This window comes from Orycteropus afer, unplaced genomic scaffold (assembly GCF_000298275.1).
Source record: "Orycteropus afer afer isolate SDZICR_OR568_19922 unplaced genomic scaffold, OryAfe1.0 scaffold00154, whole genome shotgun sequence".
NCBI classification, from domain to species: domain Eukaryota; kingdom Metazoa; phylum Chordata; class Mammalia; order Tubulidentata; family Orycteropodidae; genus Orycteropus; species Orycteropus afer.
In genome coordinates, this window is record NW_006921741.1 from 6,629,699 (window position 1) to 6,642,706 (window position 13,008).

Genomic DNA, 13,008 nt, shown 5'->3' on the forward strand with positions numbered 1-13,008 from the left:
AAAACTCACTGCCATCGAGTCAGTTCTGACTCACAGCAACCCCTCCTTGCATTTCTGAGGCAGTATCTCTACCAAAGTAGATTGCCCAGTTTTCCTTCTGAGGAGTGGTTGGTGCATTTGAACCACCAGCCTTCTGGTAAGCAGTCAAATGCCTTGGGCACTATGCTACCAAAGCTCCTAACACAGTCAAATGCCTTTGCATAGTCAGTAAAACTCAGCTAAACTCTTTTTGGTATTTGCTTTCAGCCAAGATCCATCTGACATCAGTAATGATATACTATTATTATATCATATTATACCAGAAAGATGTTTACCTGAGTTTTACTAACTATGCAAAGGCATTTGACTGTGTGGATCATAAAAAAATTATGGGTAACACTGCAAAGAATGGGAATTCCAGAACACTTAATTGTACTCATGAGGAACCTGTACACAGAACAAGAGATAGTTGTTTGAATGGAACAAGGGATACTGCATGGTTTAAAATCTGGAATGGTGTGCATCAAGGTTGTATCCTTTCACCATACTTATTTAATCTGTATACTGAGCAAATATTCCAAGAAGCTGGACTATATGAAGAAGAATATGGCATCTGATTGGAGAAAGATTAAATAACAACCTGAAATATGCAGATGACACACCTTGCTTGCTGAAAATGAAGCAGATTTGAAGCATTTACCGAGGAAGGTCAAAGACTACAGCCTTTAGTATGGATTATACCTCAACATAAATGACAATAAAACTCCTCTCAACTGGACCAATAAGCAACATCATGATGAACAGAGAAAAGATTGAAGTTGTCAAGGATTTCATTTTACTTGGACCCACAATCAACGTCCATGGAAGCAACAGTCAAGAAATAAGACGACGTATTGCACTGGGTAAATCTGCTGCAAAAGATCTCTTTGAAGTGTTAAAGAGCAAAGATGTCACTTTGAAGACTAAGGTGTGCCTGACTCAAGCCATGGTCTTTTCAATAGCCTCACATGCATGTGAAAGCTAGACAATGAATAAGGAAGACCAAAGAAGAGTTGGTATGTTTGAAATGGTTGTGTTGATGAAGAATATTGAAAATACCATGGACTCTCAGAAGAATGAACAAACTGTCTGGAAGAGCTACAGCCACAATGCTCCTTAAAAGCAAGAATGGCAAGACTTCATCTCAAGTACTTTGGACATGTTGTCAGAAGGGACCAATGCCTAGAGAAGGAAATCATGCTTTGTAAAGTAGAGGTTCAACCAAAAAGAAGACCCTCAACAAGATGGATTGACACAGTGGCTGCAATAATGAGCTCAAGCATAGCAACTATTTTGAGGATGGTGCAGGACTGGGCAGTGTTTCATTCTGTTGTACACAGGGTTGCTGGGTAGGACCCAACTTGATGGCACTTAACAACAAATGCTGAAGAGGGATGAGGAGTGACTGCAGTAAACACTGATGGTAACTGCATGGAAGTTGGGCAATGGGAGGAAAAATACTGATCGAGTCCTTGTGAATATAAAGGAAAAGGACCCAAGGAAAACATGTCTTGTACTTCCAAGCTCTATTTTAAATCTACCCACTTCTCTCCTCTTCTCTGCCACCTCCCACACCCCAGCCATCATCTTCTCTTGCTCCTATTACTGCAATAGCCTCTAACTCATCTCCTTTTCCTTGCCCCTTTCCAATCTGTTCCCACACAGTAGCCAGAGAGATATTTTATTAATGTACATCAGATCATGTACTCCCCTGTTTAGAATCATTTAATAGTGTCCTTTTTACAGAGGATGAAACCCAACCCACATTCCAGACTCCTGTGTGGCCCTGTATGATTTGATCCCTGAGAGCTCTCCAACTTGATTTTTTGTAATTTCCCCCCTTGTTCATCATACTCCTATTGGACTGCCTATCTCAGTTCCCAGAACCTACCATGCTAACCCACTTCTTGACTCTGGTCTCTATACACGCCACTCCCTCTGACAGAGCACTCTTACCCTGGCTTCTCCCTTGGCTGGCTCTTCTTTCTGTAGGTTTCTTCTCAAACACACTTCCTTAAGTGGTCTTCCCTACCATCTATCATAGATTACCTGTTTTTCTCTCTCACTATACCTTGTTTATTGCTTCACTACCACCAATAACCATCTTTACTATCTGTCTTATCCACTAGATTATATACTCAATAAAAAGAAGAATCATAGCTGAAAAGTTACTAAGTTTTTCCCAAAACCTGACAGTGCTCGGTAGATAGTAGGTGCTCAATAAACATTGGATGGATGGATGGATTAATGGATGGATGGATAGGGAGGCAGGGAAAGAAGTAAGGAAGAACTAAGATCTAAGGCATGAAGCAGGACACTGTAAGATGAAAAGGTCCACTTAGGTTGGCAGCCCTCGGCAGTCCAGGGTACCATAAAGATATTGAGAACACACCTTATATAGACATTGCTAAGGGAGAAAGGAGGCTGTGGAAATAGAGAGTGAGAGAGCTACAGGTAGAGTTTATCTTCTTCACATTTTTTTCTGCTTGGAAATACATATAAAGCACCTATAAGAGCACTTGGCATGGTAGGTATTACATATAGTTTGTTATCCTTATGTCTAATATTAGTATTTCAGAAACTCTGACTCCTGGGGGAGCTGCTGACTCTATGTCCAGATGACTGGTAAAAGGTTACAGAACATTGAACAACTCAGTCAACAGAACAGCTGAGGATGCTCAGGACCCTCCAGCCTCACAGTTGAGGCAAATTACTGGGGGCAGGACTGTCCTCTGCTCAGCAAGCCCTCCCTGCCAACCACTCCTGGCCAGCTGCCCCACTGGCACTCAAGCCATTATCTCCCACAAGAACAACAACTATGCAGCTTCTGAGGCTCCTCAGACATGAAGCAAAGTTCCTGGCAGCTCATGGAGTATGAGACCAGAGGACATTTTTCAGTTCTGATGGGCAGATTTCAAAGCCTGTTTCTAAAAATGACTGTGGTAGGCTTCTCTCCACATCATCCATCTCTACTCCTGTTTCATGCAGTGGCAACTGCAGTGCTATTCACTGTCCTTATGACCTCAAGTGATTTCACCTGTCAAAACAGATAATTATGGGCTAGAAAAGACCAAAAATAAAATCACTGCGATAAGGGAGAGTATGAGGACTGAGTTTTCCGTCACAGGGTTTGTATCTTGTGTTCAGGATCACATTACTGCAAAGAAAAATAGAAAACCCAAAAAGGAAGCACGAGTTGGGAACAATTCATCCATCAGAAATGAACACACAGGAAGTGACAGCAGGAGCCATAACAGCAAGTGTTTAGATTTGCAATATATGATATCTGCCTTCCTATGGAGAGGCTCAAAAGTACTTCTGCCTAAGGCAACTGAGGCTGATTGAAGACACTATTTCAGGATTGCAGGCCAAGTGCCATCTTTCAAAGGCAGCAAGTGTAAGAAAAGAAAGACCTCCCAACAAGGGCCAGAGTTACTCTCTACTCCTCACTTCCTAGGCAAGACATCAGACCCCTCTGAGCCTCTGACACCTTCTTTGTAAAACAGTGATAACATGTTAGGATATTACCTCTCTGAAGTTAAAGGATTGGACAAGATGACCTCTTAATCATCATTTGGTGAATGCTCATTCCAAACAGAAGAGAGATGCTCATTTAAAATAGGCATATATGAGTACTTATTAATTAGCCATACAATTGTAGGGCAATCTTAAAATTACCTGCCTAGTCTGACTGACAGCCTGGTGAAGTTGGCTCAGCCATGACCTATTTAGCTGGATTTGAAGCAACATTTTAACTTCTATGCTAAACTACTATAGCAGACAACTTCCTGTCTTGTTATTATAATCTTGTGAGAATAGGACTGTTATAGCGTACATAGGCAGGAAGATAGGCAGGTAGATAGGTAGACATGTAGACATGTAGGTAGGGAGGTATATTGAAAGTTGTTGGTTGATGAGTAGGTAAATCGTTGATAGACAGGTAGACAGACAGATTTAGCTGAATGTGGATATATTTTTTTCAGAGTAAGTTTTTAAACTCTTGGTTAGAATGTACCAAAACATTCAGACAAAATCCTGAGACTTCTGAAACGACATGATATGGTAGTGACCACTCTGGCAACACCGGTCTCAACTTCTTAAATTATTTCCAGAACCACTAGCTTTTTAAACAGCACTTGAGTTTTCTGCTGTTAAACACATTTTTACTTAAGGGTCTTTCAGACAAATCTAGATCATGCAGGTGTAAGCTCCATCAAGTACAGAGAAGTTATCACTGAAGTCTCCACTCAGCCTATCTCTTCCTTGGCTCACTTCGTTCTTATCATGTCTCCACCAACATTAGATGTAGTGTATGCCTGTGGTGTTGGTGAATAGTACTAAAAATACCCTGGACTGTCAGAAAATTGAACAAATCTGTCCTGGAAGAAGTACAGCCAGAATGTTCCTTAGAAACAAGAATAGCCAGACTACGTCTCACCTACTTTGGTCATGTCATGAGAAGAGATTAGTTTCTGGAGAAGGATAACATGCTTGATAAAGTAGAGGGTCAACCAAAAAGGGGGAGACCCTCAATGAGATTCACTGATACAGTGGCTGCAAGATCATCTCAAGCATAACAGGGATTGTGAGGATGGCACAGGACCAGGCAGTGTTTTGTTCTGTTGTCCATGGGTCACTGTGAGTCAGAGCCGACTTGATGGCACCTAACAAAACAACATGCCCGTGGAGAATGAGTTTTGATTCCTCCATCTTCTCCTTCCCTTCCAGGCTGGATGCTTTAGGAGCACAAGCAGTGAGTCTAAACCCTACGGTATGTGTGACTTCTTTTGCAGTCCACACAGGGCTTTGTGCTATTCTAGGGATGGAAAGGAAACTTTATAGATATGGATCAATGGAGAATGAATTGAGCACTTACAATGAACTCTACATGTATTACTTTATTTAATCATTATAGCAACCTGTGAAGTAGGTATATTTTATTATCAATTCTATTCACAGACTATGAAACAGGCTCAAAGAAAAGATGAGATCTTCCCAAGCACACATCTGTGAATGTGACTGAATCCAGAGCTTGGATTGGAACCTTGGGCTTTTGACTCCAAGTCCCTAGATTTCAGCAAGTGTGCTCTACTGTCTAATACCTAGTCACAGGCTGGGAGATCACACTAGTTCTAGCTGATTATTTTCTATAAGCCCCCAAATCCTTTAACCCATTGCTAGTTCCAGCAAGTCCAAATTTAATGTCTTTAAAGCAGCTGCAAGGATGAGAAGAAATAATCTCATCATTAGGGTGGTGTTCCTTAGATGAAGTACACCTGGCCCAGCATCAGAGCAGAAAACTTTCTTAAAGAGATGTATTCTCAAATTCTGTGTGCATTTTTATATAGCTAAAAGTTTTCCCTTGAGTTTCAACAATTCTCCAAGCTCCACAGAGAAATTTAAAAATATTTTACACTGTCAGATCAATCTTCTCACTATGTTTTCAGAAGAGATGGCAGATGGGATTGGTGTATCATCAGTCTTCACCATAATGGTTTCTGAGTTTTGTAGGAGGAGGGACTATGAAAGCAATGCATGTAACTAATTTTTGTTGAAGGATACTATGAGGAAGGCACTGTGCTGCCCATCCAAAGCTTAAGGAAGGGTCCTGGCTCTGCAGATGACATCAACTAACAGAGACAGACACATGCTCTAATAAATGTAAACTGAGGCAAAATGTGGGAAAAGGCTGTGGCTACACAAACACTAGAGAGGGGTAGAGAATGAAGGAATTCTTCTATGGGGCTTTATAAGGTCAGAGGTGGCACTGAAGAAAGACGCTGAGCCCTGAACTGTGCTAGAGATTCTGGCAAATGAACCCAATGTGAGTAGTTCTCCACCACCACCTCTACCACCACCCGCACCGGAGCTGTACAACAAATGCAAGGAAAAGATCAAATCGAAAGGCTTGTTAAAGTACAGCAAATACATCATTAACTCTATCTGTGGAAATAGAGATTTTTATAATACTGTTTAGCTCTCTAATAATGGGGCCCCCAATGACCTATAGGTCTGTTACTCAATTTCTGCACATTCAACCATTCTCAGAGAGGATGTCATTCTCCCTCATGGTTTGACATAGGAAATTTTTCCTCTTCCACCCTCACCTGTCAACTCCTGCTCTTCCATCCAGTGTCAGCTCTGACAGTACCCCATGGGAAGCCTTCTTCAATGATCTTATAGCATTTATATGCACAGTCCTTTCACTTCACTTACCCACTTACCAACTAGTCCCCAGCCATACTCCTTTATACTCTAAGTTTCTCAAAAGCAGAGGAAGTGTTGTGTTCACCACTGGGATTCCACTGCTTAGAACATAACAGGAAATCAGCAAAGGTCTTTTGAACAAATGTAATAAACAATTAATCTTGAAAGAATTACACATGTTTAGAGGATGGGAAGAAGGTATCCAGTGACCTTTAAAGTTCCCTCCAACTCTGAGATTCTATAATTCAAAAAGAGCTAGAGGACATGAAAACACCTAGTCAGAGAAGTAGACGGATCACCAGGCCAGGATCACAGCAGAGAATAGCCTAGTTAGAACACTGAAAAGGACATGTTACTAGTCCCTAATTAGAAGGAACTTGTGCATCAAAAGTGGCAGTACAGCACAGGAGTGGGGTGTGTGGGCCCTAAAACCAGATGGCCTGAGTTCAAGACACACATCTGCCACTACAAGCTGCATGACCTTGGGCAAATTAGCTAACCTGTGCATGTCTCAAGGAACTCTGGTGCATGTCTCAGGTTTCTCAACTGCCATATAAAAATATAATAGAGTCTACCTTAAAAAGTTGTGGTATTGGATCAAATGAGTTCATTATATAAAATGGTTAGAGTAATTCCTGGAACACTGTATGTTCTAAGGAATGTGAACTATGATAATTATTATTTGAATTTCCTCCTTAAGGCATTCCACTACAGAATGAAACTCAGTATAATGAAATCTGGGTTGGAATCATCAAATATCTCCTTCAGAAGCCAGAGAAAGAGGGAATGGAGAGACCGTGTGCCGTGAATGGAGACTCGGTGCCATACTGGCCATCTAGGGACTTGGCAGCTCCTCTCCTGTGGGAAAGTCACCAGACAGCTCAATAACTCAAGAGAGATGCTTGCTTGGGCAGATGTTGCCTGCCTCCTTCTGTTTTGTGAAAGAGTAACAGACAAAACGAAGACGTCAACAGAGTGGGCCTTGTCCATCACAGGAAAGGATGGTTCAGGATCAATTAATCATGCTTTGTGCAGATCCGCTATCAACCAGTATAGAATCTAGATAAAATGCTTTTTAATACATAATATTCTCAAGTTGTTAATCATTCAACTCTATCCTCTGTTGTCTCTCTAGCTTTCAATAACCACTTTTAAAAGCAAATGCAGCTTTGATTTTCTTTTATTCAAGTTCTTTAAAAGCTGATGATTTTTCCATTAAAAATCTCTCTCCTCAAATGCCTTGTTGTTGTTGTTGTTGTTATGTGCCGTCGAGTCGGCCTCAAATGCCTAGTAACATTTTATTCCTTACTGTGTCCTTTTGGTAGGAACTGTGTTTTAACAGGCTGCCAGGCAATACATTGGGTACAAAATGAATGCATGCTTTTAACCAGTGACCTTGGCATCCCTAATCGTAGGATATTAATCAGATTTTCATCATACAACCATAGAGCATCGTTTGTGCTCAGCATTGGAGAGGCTGTCGGATACCACCCCAAAGGACTTCCCAGTGTACTTTCTACACATCAAAGCGAAGGTTTTTGAAGCTGACTGCAATTCATGTCTTTGCAAACAAAAGTGCTGCCCGTTAGTGATACTTTTGCAGTGGCCATACAAATCAAAAGGCCTTTTTCCCCTCCTCTCACTACAAGACTGGCATTTGGAAAGAAGAGAGTAGATGATAAAAGAAATCTCTGGTAGAAATGACAAAAATGCAAAGCAAAATAAAGCCATAAAGCCCAGAGCTTACATAGGCCAGAGAGGACCCAGAGAAATTGGAAGCAGAGAGACTGGATAGGAGCCTGAAAAAGTATCTGAAGAAATTCCATATATAGAGCCCAGATTTAGGCTGGCTTTATGTGCTAGTTGGCCCAGGCCTAAACTAGACAAACACATATTTCTGTATGAGATCTGCCCTCCAGTGTAGTTGCTTATATAATAATCTACATATTAATGTTTACGATTGTTTTTAGAATGGGCAGTAGGTTCCTGTGTTAACATTTTCTTTTAACAAGAATCTAAACATTTTGCTTCTGGAAGATAACTAATAATATGCAGAGAAAGCTTGAAATAAGATCTTTTCAGAGATATTTCCACCATGTAGGTACACCACCCATACATTACAGGTGGCTCAAGTTCCAAAAGTTGATCTGAATGTTGGCTAGTTGACTTCTATAAACTCAATTCCCAAGAGAAATTGTAGCTTAAAACTGAAAAGAGCATTAAAAAAAATTGTGTAAAATGGAAATCAATCCCTCATGATCCCACTGCCCTAACAATCATTTTCATATATTCCAATCCTATTTACAGAGTTACATTTTATAGTCATACTCAAGTGCATAGAGCCCACTTAGTAGTTTGTTGTTTGAATTATATATGCATAAATACAAGCCAATGTTTCTGAAGAAACATTCACACGAATTTACACAAGTGCTTATTAAACACTAATATAATTTCTCTGAAAATAATTCTATTATTTATAACATGTCTATGAGAAAACACTTTCTGAGGATCAACTTCCAATTCCAGGAGCAGTAATTCCTTCTTCTGTACTCCTGGAATCCCATCCCCTACTCCCTTGACTTTTAGATCCCAGGGAGATGAATCTCTTCCTGGTATGGTTTTGTTTGTCTTCAGGAGGCATCCTGAGGATGGGGGAACAGCAGGGCTGAGGGCTGTAGGGACTGAAATTGGAGGACTGAAGCTGGGACCTCATATCCTCTGAACCACTTCCCCTTTTCCTTTCCCTCACCATGGGCTTCAAGAATTGTCCCCATTTACCTCCTGTTTCAAGGCTCATTGGCTATGCCTTCTGATTAAGGCCTCTTTCTTCTCTGTTGTTGTTGTTGTTGTTATGTGCCGTCGAGTCAGCCCTGACTCATAGCGACCCCTCCTTGGGTTTCCGAGGCAGTATCACTACGGAAGTAGGATTGCCCAACCTTCCTTCCGAGGAGTAGCTGGTGGGTTTGAACCGCCAGCCTTCTGGTTAGCAGTCAAGTGCCTTAGCCACTATGCTACCAGAGCTCTTTCTTCTCTAGGCTCTGTTTAATGAAGGTAAAACTGGAAATAAACAGATAATCAGAGATAGTGTCTCTGTGCTAAGCTCTTCCAATTGTCACTCAGAATCTGTGTGGCTTTCAGGGGGCCTCTGGGCACACAAGGGCCAGTGTGAGACTTATCTACACTTCAGGATCAGAGGTAATCCTGGTCCCCACAGGTGCGAACATTGAGGGAGAAGAGGCACCGGGGTGAAACAAGGGGCCTTTAGCGAAAGGGGAAGGTGAAGAGAAGAGATCAGATGGGGGAACCTCAGCAGATATCACTCGGAATGATTCTCACATTCTGTAACTGTTGACTAAGCACCAACCATGGCCCAGGAATTGTTCTAAGTATGTGGGATACAGCAGTGAACAAAGAGAGAAAAACCTTTGTCCTAATGAAGCTTATAGTAGAGAAACACAAACAATAGACATAAAACAAGCAAATTAAATAGTATTGTAGGAAGCACTAAATACTATGGGGGGAAAGAACACATTAACCAGAATCAAGAAGGTTGAAAGGATGGCTTACAACTTCAGATAGGGTGGTCAGAGAGGTCTCATTGAGAAGTGAGAAGCCTTGAAGAAGATTTTGAAGGGAGTTAACCTTCTTAGAGGAAGCATGAAAGAGAGAGAGGTCCAAGGTTTTAACCAGAGCCAGCAGCTCTCAAGTGTAATCCACGGACCTGGGGGAATGGGTTGAAATGCATAAGACAGGAAGCTGAGAGATCAATTAGGAGGTTGTCACATAATGTAGACATGAGATGATGCAGTGAACAAGGCTCTGAGGATAAAGAAAAGGACAGATTTTAACGGTTGGCATAAAATTGACAAAGTAAGAAAACGAAAGCTTCAGATTAACATTTTGTGACAGTATCTTCAGTATCACTCTCTCTTTCTTTAATGGTGTAGAGTTTTTAGTAGAACCCATGATTGCCCAGGTAAGCATCATATTTCTCTTGCAGCTAGGTGTAGCATATGATCAAGTTCTGCTCAAGTGGATGTGAGTGAAAGTGATATTTGCAACTTCCAAATTGTGCCCTTAAAAGGAAAAGTCATGCCTTCTCTTTCTCTCATTTCCTCTTCCCACTGGTTTTTGTATGGAATTGACAGCAGAGGCTAGAACGGCCATCTCAGACCATGAAAGGCAAAATCAAGACACATACCAACCCCGGATTGCCAACCCTGATTTGCTCATGAGAGGGAAATATGCTTCTTGTTTAAGCTTCTGTATTTGGGGTTGACTTTGCTACAAGTACCTAACCTTTAGACTAACCAATACAAGTTTTTTCAGCTGTTCCAAGCACAAAGCCCTAACATCAATGCACCAATAATCCCAAGAAACTAAGACAGTAGTCAGCTGGAACAGAGTTAATTCCAACCTGCCTCTGCTTGTTTATTTTTCAAATATCTGAAGAGTATTTGAGCTTCCGTGCCCTGAGTCATTGCATAAGAAACTCAAAACTAGAGTACATTGCTGCTCTGGATCTAAAGTTTACTTCATAACTCATTGCTTCTCTTCAATCAAGGAGGTCCAATCCTACATCAGATTAGAAGCAGAGGTCTCAGGAAAACATATTATGTTATCTGCCTTCAGGGCACACAACAACATCACCAATAACCTTCTAATTTTCCATACAACCCAGCAATTATCTCCTGACTGATCAATGGGCCAAGTCTGCAATGACAGACCCATCCCCCAAAAGGAGATAAGATCAAGTTCCAAACTGGCACTGAACAGAAACACATACTTTATTCAAAGGCAGATAGATCCTTGATGTGTGGGAGTCTAATAAATCACCACTGAATTTAAAAGGATTCAGCTGAAACCGTGAAGCCTCAGATATTCAGCCAATGATCAAGTGCCAGCCACCAAGTGCCAGCCACCAAGTGTTGGTTCAGCAAAACTCAGAGTCCACTGGGGAGTGTGGTCACCAGTGGGTGCCTTGAAGTTAGTTTCTGAGGGCTCCAGTGCATGAAATGTTCTTACTCATGTTATTTGACTTTTCACTCAGAATTCTTATTCACTCCCTGAACATCAAGCTCTAGGGATTAAAAAAGAAAAAAACTGCAGAAAAGTAGGTGCAGAGGCAGGGAAGTTTTATGGCAAAAATCCCTGTTAGAGTGTGGTGGGTCAAAGGGGGAGGTTGAGGTACCCTTAGAAATAAAATGACCTGCCGGCTGCTAACCAAAAGGTCAGTGGTTCAAACCCACCAGGAGCTCTGTGGGAGAAAGATGTGACAGTTTGCTTCGGTAAAGATTTACAGCCTGGGAAACCCTGTGGGGGCAATTATCTATCCTACAGGTTCACTATGAGTTGGGATGACTCGACAGCAATGTTTTTTGTTTGGTTTTGTTTTGGTTAAATGCCCATAAATCTAGGACGAGTAGGGTCAAATAAGTGCATTTCCTTCAAAATAGTCCATATGTAAGCATTTATCTAGGCAATAAGAGCATCAGGCTAACTGTGAAGTAGTGACACTAGTAAAGTTGAAAAGAGGCAATGCCTTGGTTGAGATCATGTAAAGAGAAAACATTTATAGAATAACTAAAGTCAGATATGTTGTTGTTATGTGCCGTCGAGTCAAACCCGACTCATAGCGACCCCTCCTTGGGTTTCCGAGGCAGTATCACTACGGAAGTAGGATTGCCCAACCTTCCTTCCGAGGAGTGGCTGGTGGGTTTGAACCGCCAGCCGTCTGGTTAGCAGGCAAGTGTCTTAGCCACTATGCTACCAGAGCTCCCAAAGTCAGATATAGGAAATGTTATGTGATAAGACAGAGTTTTTGTCCTCAAAAAGTTCAAGGTCTGGAGTAGAAGACAAACCAACCAGCTATTACAATAGTGTACTTAGTGCCAAAAGAAAGTAAACATTGAATGGGAAGGGACTCAAATGCAGTTTGTGGGCCAAAGAATAGGGCAGGCTTCCCAAAGGTGGTGATGGTGAGCTGAGGCTGGAAATATTTCCATGGTCTGCCTGCCACATTTTTAGAATGGGATTATACCTGACTCTGGTGGAGCAGTGCATAAGGCATTTGACTACTAACTAGAAGATTGGCAGTTCAAATCCACCAGCCACTCTGCAGAAGGAAGACAGGGCAATCTACTTCTGCAAAGATTCACTACCCTGGAAACCCAATGGAGGTAGCTATGAGTTGGAATCGACTCGATGACAGTGGGTTTGGTTTTTTGACTTATGGGCCTACTACTTAACGTAAGTAAAACATATCTGATGTAATCAAATATTTACTCCATAGGCACAACATAGTCCCTGGGTGGTACAAACAGTTAACCACTTCTGCTAACAGAAGGGCTGGAGGATTAAGTCCATCCAGAGGCACCTTGGAAGAAAGGCCTGGTGATTTACTTCTGAAAAATCAGTCATTGAAACCCTTTGAAGCACAGTTCTGCTCTGAGACGTATGGAGTCTCCGTGAGTCAGAACTGACAAGATGGCAACTGATATAGCTGCAAGCTACATGGACAAGAAAAGAAGTCACCATATAAATTTTAGAAAAAAAAAAGGCAGAAAATTAGGGGAAAAAAGGAAACAGAAGTTGATATATTGGTAAATTTGCATCATTCAGATAATCTAGAATCCTGGAGGGAACATGGAATAATCTAGGTCCAATTCTGTCATCATCAGGAATATACCCAAATCAGGCAAAGCACATATGAACCAGAATTGCCATGGGGCTCTGGTAGCATAGTGGCTAAAAGCACTTGACTGCTAACCAGAAGGCTGGTGG

The 13,008-nt window shown here is 41.5% G+C and overlaps 1 protein-coding gene across 1 annotated transcript in view; it reads right to left on the reverse strand.

The window, feature by feature from the left end:
• ME3 (malic enzyme 3) overlaps positions 1-13,008 on the reverse strand; it is a 274,892-nt gene that overhangs the window by 257,669 nt on the left and 4,215 nt on the right. The gene's annotated exons all lie outside the window — the stretch shown is intronic.